This window comes from Protopterus annectens, chromosome 12.part0 (assembly GCF_019279795.1).
Source record: "Protopterus annectens isolate FY-2018-M chromosome 12.part0, PAN1.0, whole genome shotgun sequence".
NCBI lineage: Eukaryota > Metazoa > Chordata > Ceratodontiformes > Protopteridae > Protopterus > Protopterus annectens.
Genome location: NC_056746.1, coordinates 40,571,435 through 40,595,896, shown reverse-complemented (window position 1 = coordinate 40,595,896; position 24,462 = coordinate 40,571,435).

Here is a 24,462-nt window from a genome sequence, read left to right as displayed (position 1 = left end):
CATAAAACACTAATGGTTGGGTGAGTGGCCTAATGGTTAAGGTGTTTGCTTTATAAACACAAGGTGCAGGGCTTGAGTCTCACAAGGGATAATTGGCTTGCAAGGGCAGTTAGCCTAGTACTAATCTATGAACCTAAGAAATTTTGAAGATTTATAGAAAAAATTCACCCTTGTTCATACATGTAACTGATGGTTTGTTGGGGAACTAATATCAGGATAGCTTGTAAATAAGAAACAAAAGAATTAGGTATGAAGTACAAATCATTATTAATTACTATGAGTTGTTTATCACTTAAAGGTTTACTAGACAAGTTAAAAATTCCATGCTAATAAGATTCTGTTACATTTGTTTCTATAAAGAGACACTATAGGAATTAAAAATGAAATTCCTAGACCTGGGCTGAGGATCTAAATATTACAAGAGTTGCCTATCACTCTTTGACATTACATTTACGTCATGTGCCATCCTGCCCATAACATCATCTTTCTTTTTCCAGCTTTTCCAGCCCTGTTTTTCTTCCTTATGGAAGGAAATACCCTAATTATCCTAATAAGGGTATATTCAGTTTAATATATATTTTATGTATCTAATAAAATGTATTTGTGATATGTCCCTCTTTTTCTCTCTCTCTTACTCTCTCTCTCTCTCTCACACATAAACACACACGGTTATACTAGCAGGCAAAATAAATAAAAAGTATGCAATTAAACATGTAGGAACATAACAAACCAGAACATAAAACTAAGTACAATAAAAAATACAATCCTTACCCAACAGTAACAACTATAAAATAAATTATTTTTTGTGTGTGTACTTTGTGGTAAACCAGTGGAACAGTTGGCCATTAGTCATTTTACATGAATATTTAAAACATTCTAAAGTAATACTCAAACTGAATACCAAAAAATGCATCATCATCCCCTTTGGGGAGAATGACATCCCCACAAATTATCACATTGATAATAAGGTCCTAAGCATGCAATCAGTCGTGTGGGACTCTGGCACCCAGTTTGATAGCAAACTGACTTTTGATCACCATATTGTCTCTGTTGTACAGAAAGCTTTCTACATGGCCCACGTCATTTGTAAGGGTATCTCATCCAGGGACAATGTTGTCATAACATCCCTGTATTCTTCCCTTATAAGACCCATTATTGAGTACAATGCCCCTTTTTGCATGTACCTCACAAAGGGGTCTATATCCCTTGGCTACATGAAAAAAAAAACTTTTAAATGCAAATGTTGTGCACCTCACACACTCCCTAACTAAATATACCAATTCCGTCATTGCTCTACATTGGAGAAAAGGGCATAATCCACATAATGGCCAAGGAAATTCTTTCCCTGCATGAAATCATCTGTTCACAGTTTTAGCTTTCGATGTTACCAGATCGATCTTTAGTTATTCGACTAACTAAAGTTTCGATCTGGTAATATAGACCCCTCACAAAGCAAATGCAGCAACTGTAGAGACCACAGAGATTCCTCATCCAGAGAATCCAGGTCCTCAAATATGTACCCTACACAGATAGGCTAAAAGCCCTGTCCCTCTGCTCAGTCTCCTACAGACTCCTAGACTCCTCAGAGGTGACCTCTGTCTGGCATACAAAGCAATCTCAGACCCCACCCTGATGGGACTGCTGCATATCCGCAAGTCAAGCTCCAATCGAGTAAACCACACTCGAGACCTCAACCTGGTATGTGACATCAATAAGACTTGTTGGCAGGAGAGATTTCTGTCCCAGAGACTCCCCCTTTTCTGGAATAGACTCCCTCTCCACATAAAACAGAGTACCTCATTACACCTTTTTAAGTGCAACCTGGATACCTGGATAGGGGACAGAAAATACACCCCTGTGGTTCTACCTGTGTCCCTGCTGCTTTTTGGAACATGAGTTAAATTCTTGGCTAGGCTTGTAAGGGCCTCAGGGCCAATAGCCTTGTAACTTCCTATGATCCTATGATAATAACTACAAAAAGCTAACGTAATGTCCAGAGACTGACAAAGTGGCAGCTCTAACTATATTGAAATGCAAAAGACACCCGACAACAGACAATAAAATCATTCGCTTTCATACAAAGATGCATATTAAAAACAGAGATTAATGATGCAGTTGGAGAACTGCATTCTTGAGTCTGAGTCTGTCAGCCTCCGTTTGCCATCTGAGTGACTCTGAGAAGGTCAGTTAACCATAGAATGCTCTAGGGAAATTGGGACAGGTCCTCAGTGGTGTCCTGGACTGCATGTCCAGTAACTACTTAAGAACCCCCCCTCCATTTCAGAATGTATGAACCTGAAGAACGCAGTAAGGAAAACAGTCACTTAAATCTGAACACCAATATAAAATAACGTTTCGAACCTTGTTTTAAAACCAAAAACTTAAACAAAAAAAATGAGAAAGCCAAATAGCAAATGCATGGAATTTATTCACATAGACATCTCCATCCATTCCTTCTCCTCAACAAAAAATTAGAAGCTGAAAGTAACTTAATAAAAATGGAAAAGGGGAAAAAGTTTTACAGTTCATATCCTTTAAATATTTTGCATCCATCTTTTCACAATATCCTATAATGTCCTTTGCCAGGTATCATGCCTCCCAAAGATATCAACTGAGCCTACTGACCCCTTTGCAAATTCTTCCATGGTCCTGAAGCATGAAAACTTAACCATAATCTTAAACATATGCTGTTCAAGGCTCTGAACACAAAAGTCACATATTTAGTATCATACCAAGCACTTATTTGGTAAACTTACTTGACATTGATGCTAATTTAAAGAAAATGCTAAAAAGCATACTAAAATTAAAATGAATCCTGTAATTAATAAAATTAAAGAAAAGGAAAAAGTTATACTTCTCTACACTTAGTTGTCAAATGTGAAATTATATCTGGGGAGAACCTGAAAAATAAATACATAAACCTAAAAGAAAATGCTTGCTTGAGTAATAGTATAGGCCCATTCATAATAAAAAATAGGTCATTATGCTAATATATTATGAAAATTATAAAATTGCAATGTACAGACAAATGAAAAAAATATTTAAACAAATTAAAGAAAAATAAGGGGGAACATAAATGGATTATGGAAATGTATGTGTATAATATGATTAATATCTGAACTCTACAGAATGGAAATGCATTGAATGATAAAGTGCTGCACTGTCATAATTTCTTACTTATACAAACCAAATATTTAGCATATCACAATCCTAATTATTTTTATTTATTTATATTTATATTTATACATGGATCTATATCAGTTGATCAAGTTTTCAGAAACTCAGAATTCATATCGGTGAAATGACTAGATTGAATTTCCGAAAACTCAAATATGAAAAAGAAAAAACACAAAAATCTATCATTTTTTTTACATTTTTGCAGGGGGCAAACCCCACCTGTACCCCTCCACACCTCCTGAAAATTATATATATCAACTCAGAGATCGCACTACATTGACAAAAAAGGTAAATTTCCCGATCCTCACTGTACTGCAATCTCCATTCAAAAGTTTCGAGTTTTCAGAAATTTTATCATATCATCTCACCATGAATTTTGAGTTTCTGAAAACTTAATCAACTCATAGAGATATATATATATATATATATATATATATATATATATATATATATATATATATATATATATATATATAAAAACATGCACACATATTTGGACAGAGAGGTGTGTGCGTGTGTGTGTGTGTGTGTGTGTGTGTGTGTGTGTGTGTGTGTGTGTGTGTATATATATATATATATATATATATATATATATATATATATATATATATGTGTGTGTGTGTGTGTGTGTGTGTGTGTGTGTGTTTGCGCTCATACAGTACACAATACTATATAAATACAAGCGCATATACTTAACTGCTTCATTTCATTTTAAAATTCAATGCGGTCCCTGAAGGGAAAGCTGATCCTAGCCATATTTTAAAACAAGGTACAGCTCTGCCTTACCATGTGCATCTTTTCTCTGTTTCAGCAGTGAATTCCAGGAGTGCAACTTATAAATAAAGCAGTGAACAAGTGCTCTTTGGGAATCCTCTCCGAGGTAAGTGGGACTTTGTTGAAGGAATACTGAACAGAAATAAATGACATAGTGTTCAGGAGGTGGTTAACATTTTATGAAACATGGCAGAAATATAAATGCTTGCAAAAATGTATCATTACGCTTGTGCATAATGCAGACCCTGTCTTCTTGCATTATCTCTCTCTCTCTCTCTCTCTCTCTCTCTGTCTGCCTGAGTAAAATGCATTACATGCAGACCACTGCAAGAATTCATCACCTTTGGCTACTGGCTACATTAAGTACTTTTGATAGATATTTAAAGCTTGTACATAACTTGTGCTAAGAAGTCCTACTTCAATTCCTTATTTAAGATTTTGGCTATGAGCCAGTTCTGTTCTGTTCCTCCAATCATAACTTAACTGAACTTAAAGTATAAGGAGCTATCATTTATTTCAGGCAATGCCATAAAATGTGAAAGCCTACTACCAGAAATGTTTTCCTGATTTGCAAATTCTGCACAAAACAGAGGGAAATCCTTGAGCCTACTGACCCCTTTGCAAATTCTTCCATGGTCCTGAAGCATGAAAACTTAACCATAATCTTAAACATATGCTGTTCAAGGCTCTGAACACAAAAGTCACATATTTAGTATCATACCAAGCACTTATTTGGTAAACTTACTTGACATTGATGCTAATTTAAAGAAAATGCTAAAAAGCATACTAAAATTAAAATGAATCCTGTAATTAATAAAATTAAAGAAAAGGAAAAAGTTATACTTCTCTACACTTAGTTGTCAAATGTGAAATTATATCTGGGGAGAACCTGAAAAATAAATACATAAACCTAAAAGAAAATGCTTGCTTGAGTAATAGTATAGGCCCATTCATAATAAAAAATAGGTCATTATGCTAATATATTATGAAAATTATAAAATTGCAATGTACAGACAAATGAAAAAAATATTTAAACAAATTAAAGAAAAATAAGGGGGAACATAAATGGATTATGGAAATGTATGTGTATAATATGATTAATATCTGAACTCTACAGAATGGAAATGCATTGAATGATAAAGTGCTGCACTGTCATAATTTCTTACTTATACAAACCAAATATTTAGCATATCACAATCCTAATTATTTTTATTTATTTATATTTATATTTATACATGGATCTATATCAGTTGATCAAGTTTTCAGAAACTCAGAATTCATATCGGTGAAATGACTAGATTGAATTTCCGAAAACTCAAATATGAAAAAGAAAAAACACAAAAATCTATCATTTTTTTTACATTTTTGCAGGGGGCAAACCCCACCTGTACCCCTCCACACCTCCTGAAAATTATATATATCAACTCAGAGATCGCACTACATTGACAAAAAAGGTAAATTTCCCGATCCTCACTGTACTGCAATCTCCATTCAAAAGTTTTGAGTTTTCAGAAATTTTATCATATCATCTCACCATGAATTTTGAGTTTCTGAAAACTTAATCAACTCATAGAGATATATATATATATATATATATATATATATATATATAAAAACATGCACACATATTTGGACAGAGAGGTGTGTGCGTGTGTGTGTGTGTGTGTGTGTGTGTGTGTGTGTGTGTATATATATATATATATATATATATATATATATATATATATATATATATATGTGTGTGTGTGTGTGTGTGTGTGTTTGCGCTCATACAGTACACAATACTATATAAATACAAGCGCATATACTTAACTGCTTCATTTCATTTTAAAATTCAATGCGGTCCCTGAAGGGAAAGCTGATCCTAGCCATATTTTAAAACAAGGTACAGCTCTGCCTTACCATGTGCATCTTTTCTCTGTTTCAGCAGTGAATTCCAGGAGTGCAACTTATAAATAAAGCAGTGAACAAGTGCTCTTTGGGAATCCTCTCCGAGGTAAGTGGGACTTTGTTGAAGGAATACTGAACAGAAATAAATGACATAGTGTTCAGGAGGTGGTTAACATTTTATGAAACATGGCAGAAATATAAATGCTTGCAAAAATGTATCATTACGCTTGTGCATAATGCAGACCCTGTCTTCTTGCATTATCTCTCTCTCTCTCTCTCTCTCTCTCTCTCTGTCTGTCTGCCTGAGTAAAATGCATTACATGCAGACCACTGCAAGAATTCATCACCTTTGGCTACTGGCTACATTAAGTACTTTTGATAGATATTTAAAGCTTGTACATAACTTGTGCTAAGAAGTCCTACTTCAATTCCTTATTTAAGATTTTGGCTATGAGCCAGTTCTGTTCTGTTCCTCCAATCATAACTTAACTGAACTTAAAGTATAAGGAGCTATCATTTATTTCAGGCAATGCCATAAAATGTGAAAGCCTACTACCAGAAATGTTTTCCTGATTTGCAAATTCTGCACAAAACAGAGGGAAATCCTTGAGAAATTAATGTCCTAGGATTTCTCGTCCCAAACTCCTCCATACCCTAACCAGTTTCAGTTTCTACTGTCCAGTCTTCTGAAGATATGTGTAGGCTTTGTTCAAACACAAACTGAAGACAGTAACAGTTTAAGAGACTGTTGATTGTACAGTATAAATATACTGAATGGGCAAAAGTCTCTCATGCCTCCTGCAGTTTCAGATTTTGTTACTGACTGCTGATTAAACACTAAGTCATTCTGTCTTATTGCATTACTGCCTCAAAAATGTCAGAACAAAATATGCTTATGATAAACACTTCTTCTGTCCATGTACATGCAACTGATATTATTGTGAGCCTCTGTATGTAGCTGTTTCTGTATTCATACCTCTGTTGATTTCTACCTGTACTGCATATCTAAGTTTTGTAGCTACACCTGTATCGGCAGTACACGTGTACTGCACAGCCTCTGATGTTTAAGGCCCAGGTTGTATTCCTTGTTACACTCTATAATACCCTGTGTAGGTAACGGCCTGCTGTCACCTTAAAATAACTTCGTTTACCTGTCCACGTGTGTTTTCTTTTTGCTATTATTTGCATATTCATAATACTGTGCTTTCACCATATTTAATAGAGTCATTTGTTTGATTAAGACCATTTCTGATATTTACTCACAAACTATAATATAGATAATATACAACCATTTATAATAACCATGTATAACCATTTGTACATCCATGTGAAGATTAGTTCATTTATTACCCAATTTAAGTGCAACCTATACCACTGGATGGAGAATAGGAAATTTACACTGGGCCTGGAAACCCATGTCCCTTATGGACAGATGTAGCTCATAAATGCCTAGACCTCAATGTCCTTTTTGGATACAGGATGTCCTTATTCTTTGAGGAAGTCTTGGCTAGGCTTAGAATGGCCCCATGAGTTGTTAGTCTAGTAACAATCTATGAGTCGATGAATCTGTAGCAGTAAGATTCCTTTTAATATGTGAAGCAAAGGTTAAGCATATTTTATTTAGTTATTGCTCTTAAAATAGGGATTACATAGCTATAAAGCCCAATGTTACACTATCCTTGCTTAAAATATAGAAACGTTTTTACTTGAACATAAAGGCATTGATGCAGCTGTATTTCTGATATCCAAATTGTTCTTAATAATAATTATTTTACTTTCAAAGGTGAATACTTTAAACTGAAAAGAGGTGTCACTGTGGGTGCAGCAATGCCTCCAATTTTTGCAAATTTATGTTTACATAAATGGGGAAAGGATATGCTTTTTTAACAATCTATAATATTAGAATTTTTATAGCTATGTTCATTATTTGGATGACATATTTATTTTAGGGAGATGCACTATTTCTGAGTTAGAAGAGTTTTTTTTTTTTACTCAGTCGGAAGTCATTTATAATAACCATGTATAACCATTTATACATCCATGTGAAGGTGAGTTTGCCTATTACCCAATTTAAGTGCAGCTTAGTCATTAAGGTTCACTGATGTATATTTTTGTGAAAGTATTAATTATTTGGTCATTAACACCTACAATAATGTGACTGAATGTAGATTCGACTCCAGTATTCACCAAAAGGCTACTTTCAGCAATTCATATTTGCATTTCAGTAGTGCGCAACATACAGAGTTAAACACAATATTGTCAAAGGACAGTTTGTGAGATTATCATCTTTAGTTACAGGCATATACCATATTCACATAGTTTATTGTGGACGTTATTAATGAAATTAAACAGAAGAGAGCTGATATCTTTTATTCAGTTTTACAGAAACCTTTGATCTATTCAACAAAACTGTGTGGTATCAAGAATTGTCACAGACCTTTATGTTTACCCTTTCAAAGGATAGTAATGATATTGAAGACATTGCTTTGAAGTACTGGGAGTAATGTGATGATCTTTGTTACAGGAATGATAAAAATATTAAAAGAAGATTAGAAACGAATACGAATATAAATGACAATGAACCCACTACCAAAGGATAACCTAAAGGGGTGTCTCATTGTGGGCATTGTAAACAATGTACATTTATTATTAACAGATAATTTGTGATGGTCGGTGAGAACAAGGAGCTGTTTCACTGCAGGGGGTTATTGTAATTGCAATTCCATAGGTTTCATTTATTTGGCCACATGTTTATCCTGTGCAGCTTTCTGCACAGTAAAAACAGAGAAAAAGTTGAGAGAGAATATATCAACATGTGTATGCTATTAACAGATAAGATGCTTTAACACTTACACAGCATGCTGTATAACAATTTTAATATATTTTGGTTTTGGTTGTGTGTGTGTGTGTGTGTGTGTGTGTGTGTGTGTGTGTGTGTGTGTGTGTGTGTGTGTGTGTGTGTGTGTGTGTGTGTGTGTGTGTATGTGTGTTAGTCAAGGTACATAGATCCAAAAAAAAGGTGAGTGGAAAAGTATTCTTTGCTAAGGAATTATATTGAGAGCTGTTTTCTAAAGCAGATTCCCCAGGTTAAACAAAAACCTGTCTGTGCCTAGTATTTTAAGGTGAAGGGAATCAGCTAAGATAATTTGTTATTGGGTTTTTCAATTTTCATATGACTGTTATGCATATTTAAAAAGTTGTAAATAAATAGCTACTTTATTTCTGATTAAGTGTTTCAGTTTGATTTTTTTATTCTTTTGTTAACCCGGTTACTCCCACTAGGCTAGGAATCTCTTTCCAGCAGAGTCCAGAGGTGGTATTTGATGTTACTAGTGTTAACTTTGTCAGGGCATCAGGGAACTTCCCCTACTCATCATTGTTGCAAATGGGAGCTATTTTGGAGGACCACTTCCTGTTTCCATCCCAGGAGCAGAGACAACCTGCTCTTGAAGAATATGAAAAAAGAAAGATTGTAACACATGAAATCTTTATGTGATAAAAACATTTAACAAGGAAACAAAAAAGAAAATTAATATACAATTTTAAACAGAGATAGAAAGAGATACTTTGAAAGGACATTAGAAAGCTTTATGTAAAGAAGTACTGGACATTGCAAACATTTATGACAAAAGGGGATTATGGACTGGTAGCTGAGATTATAGTATTGTGTTAAAATAGAAAATAAAAAAAACTATACATATACCAGAAAAAAAACTAAACATATATCAAGCATAATAAATGTTGGGGGGTAGGAGCATTGCAAAATACTGGAGACAACCCAAAACACATTCTATTTTGTTTTGTGTTTTTGTGGAAAAGAAGCGTATTTGATAAGTAACTGTTATAACAGAAAATGTTATATTTGTGGGGGCATGGGGCAAGATGCAAAATATGTTAGTTGAATTGCAAAATGAAAACAAGAGAATGGAAAAAGAAAAAGAAAGAGAAAAAATGAACAAAGAAAAGACATTTTAGAAATAGTAGAAATAGAAGAAAATTTAGATGAGAAAAAATTATAAAGAGGACATAGAAGAATGTTCTGAAATAAGTTTTGAAAAAGACATAAATTGGGAGGTAGTAAAAAGAAAAAAAAAGAATTATTTTTGTTAAAGGGTAGAAGACAGCAAAAGAAAATTTAAAGAGATGAGTACAAAATAAAAGAAAGGTGGTGGATGAAAAAGAATACACATATATAAATAACATATCTATATCTATATCTATATATATATATATATATATATATATATAGCTAATGACTGGGGCCAGGTATGAAGGTTAAGATGTTTCACTCAAAAACACAAGGTGCAGTGTCTGATTTTTACCATGGGAAAGGAAATTGGCTAAGTTTCAAATGGCCTATTAATAAAGCTAGCCTAGTAATTAGCCATATACTTATGAAACCATGAATTTAAGGAAAAGGGAAAATTAACATTTTAGAGTGTGTTCTGTAAATGTGAATAGCATTGAAAATACAGTAAGACGAATAGGAATTTTAGAGTGGGATAATATGTGTGATGTAATTATATAAGAAGACATGCAATTTTTAACAAATGAAGAAAGATTACAAACAGAGAAATTATGGGGAGGAAAATAATCTGGAATTTGAGAAACGAGAGATGTTCTGGAATAGCCATATTCTGTAGAAATACAGTAAAGATATTAACTGTAACTTTAACAAAAATGGGAAGATTAACCATTAAAGATGTAAAATGGAAAGAACAAGTATATAGAATTCTAACATTATATGCTTATATTTATGTAAAGAAAGGGGAAATCTTATTTCATTAGATTTTAGACTATGTAGCAATAACTATGAATATTATAAAAATAGGAGACTTTAATATGAAATATAATGTTTTCAGGGCTAAATAATTTGCATGATTAGGCTAATAAGTAGTGATCTAGTTTTTCTTAAAGCGGTTGAATTTTTAGTTTAAGTTATTTCAAGACCAGGGTTATCCCATATTTAAACTTATTGAAATATGTGAAGAAGTGATAGAAAAAAGATGGACTCCTTTTCCTCCTATTTTAATTAAAGGATTAGTAAATATGTACAAAATAATAGATGGTGGCAGTAGTAAATCTTACTTGTGCTTTTCTTCTGCCCATTAATATAGATGGTGATGGTATAAAGAAAATCATTATTCAAAATTGGAGAATTAGTCAGGTAAATTTTGATTTAGTCAAGATTTTAAGTGATACCTCTAGATGTTGGTACACATCTTTGTGGGCATTGTAATCAATGCAGATATATTTATAATAGTAGCAGTATTACTTTTTTCATTTAAACAACAAAACTATTCAGTTTTAAAATGTAAAAGTCATTGTATTGTGTATCTTGCCCTTTGTAGTACTTATTATGTTTTTTATGTGGTCAAAAGCTTAAGAAAGCTGACAATGAGTAACAGAGAACACTTGAATGATATTTAAAAAAATCCTAAAAATTGGGATAATTTCATCCTTCTTATAATGATTATCCTATAATCTTCTCTCTTGCTAACGTGATCCATATTTCTGTTTACTTACATCATATATTTACTGATTTATTTTTAATTGTTTGTTTGTTCTCTCTCTCTCTTATTATTATTAGAATTATTGATTATGGATGTAAGTCTATATATTTTTTAATGTGTGGAGCTTTTCTCTCGGTCTCTGCTGAAAAATGGTATGTCCAGTTAGACTAACCCAGTCAACAAATGTAAAATAAATAAATAAATAAATACAAATAAATTTTTATAATTCCTTGGCCAGACATATCTCTTTGTGTAAAAACTTTCATAAGTGTCATTTTTAAGTGTTTGAACAAGTGGATTTACTTAATTTTGTTACAGGATGTAATCATGTTTAAGAAGTCCAGGATGTATGAAGGCAGATTTTGCTTAGAGCTGATTGTGTTCCTGAGCTAAACTTTAATTAAAATTATTTAAAAAAATCTTAATGTTATTTACTGCATTTTAATTGGATTAGGTTGAATATAAGTGCAAATTTAGCTGTTTGAAGTATTTAGGCAGTTTGACGGCCACTAGTTTAGTTTGTTGCTATGGTAACTTTTAAGATGTAAGAGTGTATTTCTAGGAAATGATGTCATTGAGATGTATTTATCACTGATAGGTGTTTTTGAGTTTTGGTGGTCATTTGGTGGATTTGATTTTAAATAAAATGGTTAATAGTTATATGCTTTTCACAATAAAATGAAGCTCCATAAATATAAGATAAAAAGGAATGAAAACACTCACTATTTTTAATGTCCTGTGCCTGCAAAAGTGCAACCAGGATTTGATGGTGTAAGAATAGTATTTACCTCAGGTCAAGTGTGCTTATTTAGTGTTTATCAGGAGTGTATACTTTACAATGAATGACATTTCTGTGTTAGGTATAAACTTTGGGATGTAAGTAGAATTCAATGGGAAAAAACAATAAAAGAAATAAAACAGACCTGTCCTTTCTTGAGAACATATAAATTATCATTCAAAAAGGTTTATTTGATAAATTCAGTACTGATAGGAAAATAGAATACTTAGCAAGTATTTATGTTGTCAACAGTATTAGAAAAGAAATTATTAGGTTCATAGGTGCATAGGTTAGTACTAGGCTAACTGCCCTTGCAAGCCATTTTAAGCCTTGCCAGTTATATCCTGTGAGATTCAAACTCTGTACATTGTGTTTGTAAGGCAAACACCTTAACCATTAGGCCACCCTCCCAACCAATCCAAATATTTTTTCATTTATGTGGGGTCCTAGATTAAGCCCAGTAAAAAGAGATGTTTTGTATGTAGATAAAGGAGAAGGAGGTTTAGGGTTAATTAACCCAGTGGTATATGCTGCTTCATTAAATTCTACAAAGTGTTAAACTGGATAAATGAAAAAGATGAGAGATTAGTAGTACAATTATATAAATGTAAGTATGATAAACTGTGGGGTATGAAAAAAGAGTAAAAGAGTGTATATATGAGGAAATAAAATATTACCAAGAAAAATATTTTTGTGGAAAATAAAAATTGATGATATAGTAAAGATAGAAATGTATGGTATAAGAATGTAATGACAAAACTTTACTATGTAAAACTATGGGAAAATCTATCAGATGAAAAAAATCAAAGCTATAAAAATAAGAAGCAGATGGCATAATCAGAAAGTAGAATGTCAAGAACATTCTAGAAACTGGTAATAGATAAATTGCTAGTAAAAGGAAATATGCCATATAAGAAGAAAAGTAATAGAACATGTTGACATTATCAAGAAGAAGACACTACAGAACATGTGTTTTTGAAATGTAAAATAAACATGGATATGATTAAATATGGATATTATAAGAACAGATATGTTATTTTATGCTATATGGGTTATATAAAATGAAAGAATACATTAAATTATGTTTAATGGTAAATGGATTTTAGCAACAATATTATGTAAAACCAGATGGTGGTTATGATAAAAGGAGTGGGGGGTTTAACAAGAAGGAATATTTAGTAGGATTGCGTAAATATATTCATATAATATATATATATATATATATATATATATATATATATATATATATATATACATACACATACAAACACACACACACACACACACACACACACACACACACACACACACACACACGAGTTATAGGACAATGATGGTTTTGTCTGGGCATTTCAACTCAAGAGGTAAGAGCATTTATTCTTATAAACAGGGACACTTTTTGTGACATTGTATTTGAAACTGTACAATATATGGAAAACTTTATTAGTGAATATGAAAAAATGAAAAATGAAAATCCATGGAATGAGTATGTTATAAAAACTAGAGAGAGATAAAGAAAAATATACATATATAATTTTGAACTGAAATAGAAAGAGAGACTTTAAAAAGACATTTGAAAGACATTTGTAAAGAAGTCTTTGACACTGTAAAAGTTAATGATGGCAGGGGTTTTGGACTGGGAGATGGAACAACAATGTCATTTTGAAAATGGAAAATGAAAAGATTTTACATATACCAATTGTTATAAATGTTAAGGGAAACCGAAGTTTGGTTCAGTACTGGGGGTAAATAAGAACATGTTATTTATGTGGAAAAGAGGGTCATTTTGTGAATATTTGTGAAAAACGAAGGTGTTACATTTTAGAAAAGATGGAACATGGAGCAAAACATTGTTAGTTGGAATGCTACAAATGTAAACAAAAAGGACATTTAGGAATGGATTGTACAGAAATAGAAAAAAATTGAAGAAAGTTAAGAGGCAGGAAAAGAAAAGGATAAAATAAAACAAAAAGAAGTAATAAAAAGCACCAGAGAGAAGGAAGTTGTTGAGAAATAACTGGATAGAGGGGTACAAGAACATTCAGAATTTAGTGATAACGAGGATATAAATTAGACAGTGGTTAAATGAAATCTTAGATAGGAAACAGAGTTAAAGATATAAAAATAAAGTTTAAGAGTAGAAATGTAAAAGATGGAAAATGGAATGTATAGAAAGAAGAAAGAGAGGAAAGGGAGGAATTAACAATACTTGACAAATTAAAAAATAAAAGAATTAATAACTTAAGAGTATTATCAATAAATGTGAATAGTCTTATAGATATAACACAAAGAATAGGAATAACAGAATGGTATAACAATTGTGATGCAGACATAATTATATTAGAAGATATAAGGTGTATAACAAAGGAAGAAAGATTACAGACAAAAAACTTATGGAATGGGCACATGATATTAAATCTGGAAAGGAACATTGTTCTGGAATTGCAGTTTTATGCAGGAGAATAGTTAAGATATTAGACAACATTTTAGTAAGAATGGATGGAGTGACTGTTCTGGATATTAGAAGACAGGAAAAATATATAGAATTACAACAGTTTATGTTTATGGAGTGGTTAGCGAAATAGAAAGTGTATTTTAGCAAATATTATATTATGTCATAGTGAACATGAACATAATAATAGGAAATTTTAATTGTGAGTTAAGAAAAAGAAGAAAGAAAAATGGAAAAGATACACAAATAATGAAGAAATTAATGGAATGTAGAAAGTTAACATTTAGAAAGAAAAAGGATGAAATAAGTATGCTTAAAACAGAGATTATTTTATAATATCAGAAAGGATAAAATAATAGAAGAAGGACAGAATTTTCAGATCATCTAGTAATAAGGGTAGAAATCAAATAAATAGAGAATTCACTAAAGTAATAAGGGTAGAAATCAAATAAATAGAGAATTCACTAAGACAGGAAAAGGAATAAAGACAATAAACAAAAAGGAATGGAATACAGAAACTAAAGGAGAGGAAATAACCACACAATTATGGGAAGAACATTTAACAATGATACCATTCTAAAAAATGGGACCGAGTGTTGGATAGTATTTAAGAAAAGGTACAAAGAAAGTTATGTAAGCTGGGAGATAAATAAAAGAAAGAGAAAGAGGAATATGTAGATTCACACAATAGAGTTTTTGAAATGTTAGACTATAACAAAATAGAATTCTATGAAAAAGAAAAATGAATATTTGAAGAAAAAAAAGAATCAAAAGTATATTATTTAAACAAATATATTGATAAGAAGGGGGTGGTATCAGCATATTTAGGAAAAATAGTAAAAGAGAGGCATAAGTTATATAATAATAGGAGGGCCAGTCTGAAGGAGACTGCAGACTGTAAAGTGGTGGCAGGGGAAAGTGCAGTTAAGCAGCGTAGAATTGTGGTCTGTAGGATGACGTTGGTGATCAAGAAGAGGAGGAGGAGTGTGAAAGCAGTGCCAAGGATTAAATGGTGGAAGTTAAAAAAGGGTGATTGTGAAGTGGAGTTTAGGGAAGAGTTAAGACAGGCACTGGGAGGCAGTGGAGAGTTACCGAATAGCTGGGTAATTACAGCAGAACTAGTAAGGGAGACTGCTAGAAAGGTGCTTTGTGTGACATCTGGACAGAGGTAGGAGGACAAGCAGAGCTGGTGGTGGAATGAGGAAGTACAGGAGAGTATACAGAGGAAGAGGCTGGTGAAGAAGAAGTGGGATTGTCAAAGAGATGAAGAAAGTAGACATGAGTATAAGGAGATGAGGCGCATGGCAAACAGAGAGGTGGTGAAAGCTAAGGATAAGGCGTATGGAGAGTTGTATGAGATATTGGACACTAAAGAGGGAGAAAAGGACCTGTACTGATTGGCTAGACAGAGGGACAGAGCTGGGAAAGATGTGCAGCAAGTAAGGGTGATAAAGGATAGTGAGGGAAAGGTACTCACAAGAGAGGAGAGTGTGTTGAGTAGATGGAAAGAGTATTTTGAGAGGCTGATGAATGAAGAGAATGAGAGAGAGAGAAGGTTGGATGATGTGGGGATAGTGAATCATGAAGTGAAACAAATTAGCAAGGCAGAAGTAAGGACAGCTATGAAGAGGATGAAGAATGGAAAGGTTGTTGTCCCAGATGACATCCCAATGGAAGCACGGAGGTGCTTAGGAGAAATGGCAGTGGAATTTTTAACTAGATTGTTCAATGAAATTTTGGAAAGTCAGAGGATGCCTGAGTAGTGGAGAAAAAGTGTTTTGGTACCTATCTTTAAGAATAAGGGTGATGTGCAGAGCTGCAGTAACTACAGAGGGATAAAATTGATCAGTCACAGCTTGAAGTCATGGGAAAGAGTAGTAGAAGCTAGGTTAAGGAGGGAGGTGATGATTAGTGATCAGCAGTATGGTTTCTTGCCAGGAAAGAGCACTACAGATGCAATGTTTGCTCTGAGAGTGTTATTGCAGAAATACAGAGAAGGTCAGAAGGAGTTGCATTGTGTCTTTGTAGACTTGGAGAAAGCATATGACAGGGTGCCTAGAGAAGAGTTGTGGTATTGTATCTGGAAGTCGGGAGTGGCAGAGAAGTATGTAAGAGTGGTACAGGATATATACGACGGTAGTGTGACAGTGGTGAGGACTGCAGTGGGAATGACAAATCTGTTTAAGGTGGAGGTGGGATTACATCAAGGATCAGCTCTGAGTCCTTTCTTATTTGCAGTGGTGATGGACAGGTTGACAGATGAGATCAGACAGGAGGTCCCGTGGACTATGATGTTTGCAGATGACATTGTGATCTGTAGTGAGAGTAGGAATCAGGTTGAGGAGACTTTGGAGAGGTGGAGATATGCTCTAGAGAGCAGAGAAATGAAGGTCAGCAGGGCTAAGACAGAATACATGTGTGTAAATGAGAGGGAGGGTAGAGGAATGGTGAGGATGCAGGGAGTAGAGTTGGTAAAGGTGGACGGGTTTAAGTACTTGGGATCAACAGTTCAGAGTAATGGTGAATGTGGAAGAGAGGTGAAGAAGAGAATACAGGCAGGGTGGAATGGGTGGAGAAGAGTGTCAGGAGTGATTTGTGACAGATGGGTACCAGTAAGAGTGAAAGGGAAGGTCTACAAGAGGGTAGTGAGACCAGCTATGTTATATGGGTTGGAGACAATGGCATTGACAAAAAGGCAGGAGTCAGAGCTGGATGTGGCAGAGTTAAAGATGTTAAGATTTGCACTTGGTGTGACTAGGATGGATAGGATTAGGAATCAGTATATTAGAGGGTCAGCTCATGGACAGTTTGGACACAAAGCAAGAGAGATGAGATTGCATTGGTTTGGACATGTGCTGAGGAGGGATGATGGGTATATTGGGAAAAGAATGCTAAGGATGAAGCTGCCAGGTAACATGAAAAGAGGAAGGCCTAAGATAAGGTTTATGGACGTGGTGAGAGAGGACAGGCAGGTAGTTGGTGTGAAAGAGCAAGATGCAGAGGATAGGAAGAAATGGAAAGAGATGATCCACTGTGGCGATCCCTAACGGGAAAAGCCGAAAGATGATAATGAGTAAAAGAGAGGAATAGTGTTATAAGACAAATGAAGAATAAAAATAATGAAATTATGAAAATTCAAAGACACATTATGGAAACAATGGCAGAATATGTAAAAAGAAGGGAAGCAGAGAAGTCAAAAAAGACTGGCAAGTTAAAAAATTCACAGAATTAATGAATAAAGAATTGGAAAAGGAGATAATGATAGATGAAATCGATTGAATAATTAAGCAAGTTAATACTGATTCAGTAGCAGGTTCAAATGGAATCAGTTATGACGTATAAAAAATTCAAGGATTAAGAAAAAGTTTATTTTGTAAAGATTTTGAATGAATGAATGATGGAAGAGGGTTTTAAGTATAATGTACAAATTCCAGAAATAATGACTTACGCAGATGATATAGTTGTAACAAAAAAATCTTAGTGTAAGTGACTTAATCCGCTGTAAGTCCTATCTATAAAGCACTTACACTGAGAACAATACTTTGGGAATTGGGCCCCTAATACTTATAAGATTTTGACATCAACTGTAATAAACAAGACATAAGGAAAATTCAGTACCTGCAGTATTTAGAGCTTATTTACATCTCATTTTACAATATATAAGAAAGATAACTGTTTACAGTGGAAAGAATAATAAATATATAGCAAGGTCAAATTAAGTATATATTGTAGAACAGTAACAGCATTGATAAGTGTTCCGTCATGGCACTACACATACAAAATAAACATATTGGACACCCTTTATATGTTGTCACTGTATGTGTTTCACTACACAGTGAGGAATATCCCCACTAATTACAGTATCACGTAATTGGTACTATAGTTATTTCCATTATTTTGAACATCTGTTGCAAGAAAAGACGTAAACATTTTATCAGCACCTGCTGAGCTGCTTGATTTAACTTTATGATGATAGTTTCCAGCTTTTTTCACTCAAATCTGCTTCTTCTTCTCCTTTTGGCTTTTCCCATTAGGGGTCAGCACAGTAGAACAATGGTCCACAAAATAATTGGCAGTAGAGTTTTAAGTTGTCAAGTCGCCAGCCCGGTGCCCAACCTTCAGCAGAAGTCACACATGCACACACTCACACCTAGGGCCAAATTAGAGTCACCAATCCACCTGAGGCATGTCCTTTGGGATGTGGGAGGAAACCAGAGCACCCAGAGGAAGCCCACGTGACCTCAGGGAGGACATGCAGACTGCACAGAAGGTACACCAGATGAGAATCAAACCACAGAACCTCTTGCTGTAAGGAGGCAACACTAACTGCTGCACAACCGCCCTCAAATACTTCATAATATTCAGTATGAGCCAGGGCTGGCACAGTGGGGAACCAGATAGCATTGTTGCCTCACAGCAAGAGGTCTCCCAGTTCATTTCTTAACAGGTGTGCCTTCAGTGTGGAGTCTGCATGTCCTCATTGTGTTCGTGTGGATTTCCTGTGGATACTCTGGTTTCCTCACACATTCCAAAGACATGCAGTAAGTGGCTTGCACACTCTAAATTGGCCCTAGGTATGAGTGTGTGGTGTGGAAGAACTCTTGTGGCAAGGCTACCCACCCAACAGTGTGAACCTTGGACTCTAGATGATTGTCGTTGTTGAAGTGACACCTTAACCCCATGTGCAAAAATGCAAAAAGAGGGATTGAGGATGGATGGGTTTAGTATGGACAGCATGATTTTATTTAATTTATAACTATAATACAAATATATTTGTAAAAATAAATATGCTGTTTATTGACTCTATAAAATTATCACTGTAAGTTATTAATCTAAAATTATCAGATTGTATACAAAATGATTTTATTCAGAGTCCAGTTATTATACTTGGTTTCAGGATCCCATTTCTCACTTTTATATTGAAGAAGAATAGTGGAAGAATAAATTCTGATACAGAATCCTGTGGGAAACCACAGTTAAGCCCATCAAGACAGACAAAAACCTTAATTCTGACCCTGACTTCTGGTGTCTTATTGCTCTGCTAATGTTTTGCCTACCAAATTGCTTATGTGATGATGTTTAATGTTTTTATCATGTTAATTATCATGTTAATGTTTTTATCATGTTAATGAGTCCATTTCTGGAATACACTTGAAAGACTTTGTAAACTAAAGAGAAGCAGTGTACACTACCAGTCCTTCACCAGCTGTTGCTATTGCTAATAGAATAACGCAAGATTCAAAAGTTAAGATTTCCCATCAACAAACCTACACTGCTCTGTATAAAAAACCAAGTAGGACCTCTGTGTTACTTTTGCATAAGCTCTATTAGGATTGTTACCATAATGTTACCTTTTAGTCTGATGGATTGACTCTGATGTGACCACCCTTATTTATGAATTGTCATAAAAAAGTCTGCCACAGTAAGTCACGTACGTGGCCATGAGTTTCCCTAGGTGATTGAGACAACTTATTTTTGGCTCACCATTCAATGTAAGTTACAGTCTAAAAATGGTGTGCTGAAAAACCTTAAAAAACACACAAAAATATATTTTTTACAGGGAGACATAACCCCTGCCACCCCCCCCCCCCCACACACACATACACACACATTCAACAAAATTATATATTTGACCTCCATGGGCCAGCCATAGTGATGAAAGGTGAAAAATCCCTGAAAAGTGTACTTCTGGTTGAAAAATACAATAAATTGTAGCAACACACTTCACAGCATTACATTCTAAAATGTTATCTGCTTACCCAGTGGCTCATCACAAATTCGTAAGTAAGCCGTGTCCATTCGTTTTTCATTATTATTTACTTTGGTTTTCTTGATTATGTACAGGAAATCACTAATTACTTTCAAACCCATGGGACCTGAGTTTTTAATTTTTCCTGTGGCAGCAGATATCACACTGTTATTTAAGGGATGCCTATTTGTATGTACATCAGTCTGAGATATGTCTTTGCTTACACTGAAGTTTGAATTATTTGCCCTAAATTGTTCTGATTAACATAGTCAAGTTTGCATTTGGTGATCAGTGCTGAGTAATTAATCTGTCAATATATGTGTAGTTCAAATCATCCTTAAGGAAATCTTAATGCTCTGTAGAGGCCACAAATGGTGCATGGCAGGTTGCTGTCATACCGTATTCTATACAACTAGCATTAATTATTGAATTAATAATTCCTAAGACCAAGTCGTCCTATGTTATGACTTTTAGATTTACAAGTATTTAGATATCTCTATTTTTCTCTGGCCGTATCTTCAACAATAAAAGGATTCTCTGTGCAGACTATACCGAAACATACTGTAACAAAATATCCAGTTAGAAAATGTCTCAAATCAAGAAGATGTACATAGTGAAGATGTCATGACTGTGTCCTGCCCATTATCAGCTCACAATGCCATCACCTATAAATTAATATTTCACACTGATTTTTTAATCTCTTGTCATAGAATCCCTGCCTATGTTATGAAAATAAAAGTCTTTCAAGACTGGTTTCTAACTGAAATAAAACAATTTATTGAAGTAAACAATAATGGAGAGGTGTCAGACATGATTCTGTGGGATACCTTAAAGGTGGTTCTTTGTGGGAAAGTTAAAGGTCGGTACTTATCTAAACGCAAAGAGTGTGATAAGAGGGGAGTAGATATAGAGCATGAACTAGATACGTCGAAAGGTAACAACACCTAATAACAAAAATAGTTGTTAGATAATATAAATAAATTGAATAAGGAATATCAGGACATCTTACACCACAACATTTCCGTTAAATTAGAAAAAAATCAAGTTCTACTGCTACTCAGTCAACCCTAAAAGCCTACATAAAATTGTAGTCAGACCAAACTATCTAAATGAAAAAACACATATAAAGAAATCATATATGAAGAAGATAAGAAAAGAATAAAAGCATCAGACATGAAGAACTTACTAGAAGGCTTCAAACACATTATGAGCATATATATAACTCAAATACAATAAGTGATAATAGCATCCTAAATAACTTCTTAAAGAAGAACATTGAAAGGAAATTATCCCATGATAATGCTACTAGAATTGATAAAGCCTTTACTATGAAAGAACTAAAAGATCAAATAAATAATCTAATACTCAATAAGGCAACAGGGTTGGCTGGATTAATCCCTGGATTATATAAAGTTTTACCAGGTAATATATTAAAAATTCTGTTAAATACATTTCAAAAAGTTAAAAACACGTCAAATATCCCACTTTCATGGAAATACTCATTAGCCTCACCAATTTTAAAACCAGATAAGGAACCCATTTCTTGTTCATCTTATAGGCCTATTTTTTTATTAAATATAGATTATAAGATTTTTATGGCTATCATAGCAAATACGCTGAACACTATTGTTTCTGACTTAATAGACAATAACCAAACTGGTTTCATAAAAAACAGGAAAGTTCAAGACAATATAGCAAGGATATTGTCTCTTTTAGATATAGCAAACAAAAAGAAAAATGAATTGTCAATAATAAGCTTGGGCACAGACAAAGCTTTTAACTTTCTTAGTTGGACTTATTATTTAAAGTATTGCAATAGTATAACTTTTCTTTAGAATTTATAAAGTTAATTAAAAAGCTCTATGAAAATTATTTTTCCTTTGTTAAAATTGATTGTTTCATATCTAGTTCTTTCAAAATATTGAGAGGTACAAAACAAAGGTTGCCCTTTGCCCCCTTTAATTTTTGCCCTTGCCATAGATCCATTCATGAATTATATATGAAATAATAAGAACATTATAGGTTATAAACTTACAAGTGATATCTCCCCCAAGATCCAACTTTTTGCCGATGACTTGTTACTAACATGTGGAGATATTGAAACCTCGCTAGACTGTTTAGTTAGTGCACTGGATTTATTTGAAAGTATATCTGGATTAAAATGTAATCATAAAAACCCAAATGCTCTTAATAAACAAGGAAGTCACTTCCAAATTAAAAACTTACAAGCATTCAATTGGGACAATTCACATATTAAGTACCTAGATATTTCTTTTGAATCTAACATTAAAAAGACAGTTTCAGCTAATTATCAACTTCTGATTAATTCAATTATAAACCTAACAGACAATTGGAAAAATATTTTTTTTTCATTTGAGGACAGACTAGCCTTAATCAAAATGATAATTTTACCTAAAATTCTATTTTCTAGTCAGTCATTAATCATCTTCCACTCAAAAAAAAAACTGTTGAAAGTATAAACAATTTACTGCTCAAGTTTCTCTGGTTTCCTAAAAAACCTAGAATATCTCTACAATAGCACACTCCAAGCTGGGACAAAAGAGGTATTGCATTTCCCAACATGGAATTATATATAAATGCAACTATTAACACTGTACTTTTATGGATCAATAATTCATATACATCTTATTGGAAGTCAAAATTATATCACTAGACAACACTAAAACACTATTCAAACCTTTTATTTGTAGAGATAGGAATATTTTTCTATGGTTAATTAAAGTATATTTGCAAAATAGCAAACAAAAGCTAGCAGCCTTTTTCCTTTATTAGCCAAATATTATTGAATTTTAAAAGATTTATGTATTCCAATCACCTAATCAAAAACTTAATCATATCCATATTTCCAATTGCCATTACTAGTGAATGTATAATTTCTTTTGATACTAAGAAAATGTTAGATTTCAAAAAGGGTAATTTGCTGTATTGGCACCAGTTCCTGTCAACATACAAAATTCACACAGCTGATTACTTAATAGCTAGATATAGTCTACAAAATTGTAACTGGCTTGATATACAGACCTATAAATAGTTTTTTCAACACAGAACTATAACTTCATTAGAAACACTTGACAAGAACACACCCAAAATTCTAAACATAATTTCTACTATTAATAATTGTTCCCTAAAAGGTACCTCATTTGGATTCATTGTATACAAATCTATCAGAACAGATTTTACCTGTAGTGGAAGTATTCAACAAAAATAAACAATGAAGAATTTACATATAGTAATAAAAGGCTTTTTTGAAATCAGCAGGAAAAATACAGCTTCTTCCTATTGGAAAATCTATACTTGGAAGTTCATGCACAGGGGCTTTTTAACTCCCAATAAAATTGCCAAAATACATAAAAAAGAAGGCATGAAATGTTGGAGATGTAAGCAATCTGATACTGACTGGTTACATATGATTGTAGACTGTAGAATGGTATCTGCTTTATGGAATGATTTTAGATACTTCTGTAAAGCTATGTGTAATGACAACTGTACAATTTCTGACTCTCTCATATTGTTTAATGAGCCTGTTCCAGAAATTATACCCAGAAATCAAATGCATATATCATGGTCAATGCTAGTGATAGCAAGGAAAGCGATTACAAAAAAACTGGAAATCAGAACACACTCTCACATTTAGCAATAAATTTGTTTATTTAGCCAAACGTGTTTGTGATATAGAAATTCCACTATAAAACTGAGAACAAAAAATCTGACACATAACCTATAGTAGATAGTCAGCTTTCCTTTGATAACCATGTTGCCAAGGTGGTTAGAAAATCCTTCTATGTGACCCATCTGATCACGAAAGCGTTCGCATCAAGATCTAAGGATGTAATGGTGCCCCTCTACTCTTCCCTCATCAGACCCATTATTGAGTCCAATGCACCAATTGGAATGTACCTGGCTAGGCATCTTCAGCAGCTGGAGAGACCACAGAGGTACCTCACTAAGAGGATTACTGGCCTCAAACAGTTGCCCTATGCAGCACGATTGAAAAAGCTAAGACTGTTCTCTGTTGCATACCGCTTTCTCAGAGGCAATTTCTGTCTAATGTACAGAGCCATGTCCAACCCAGAATTGTTGAACATGCTCCATCTTAGCAAAACCAAAT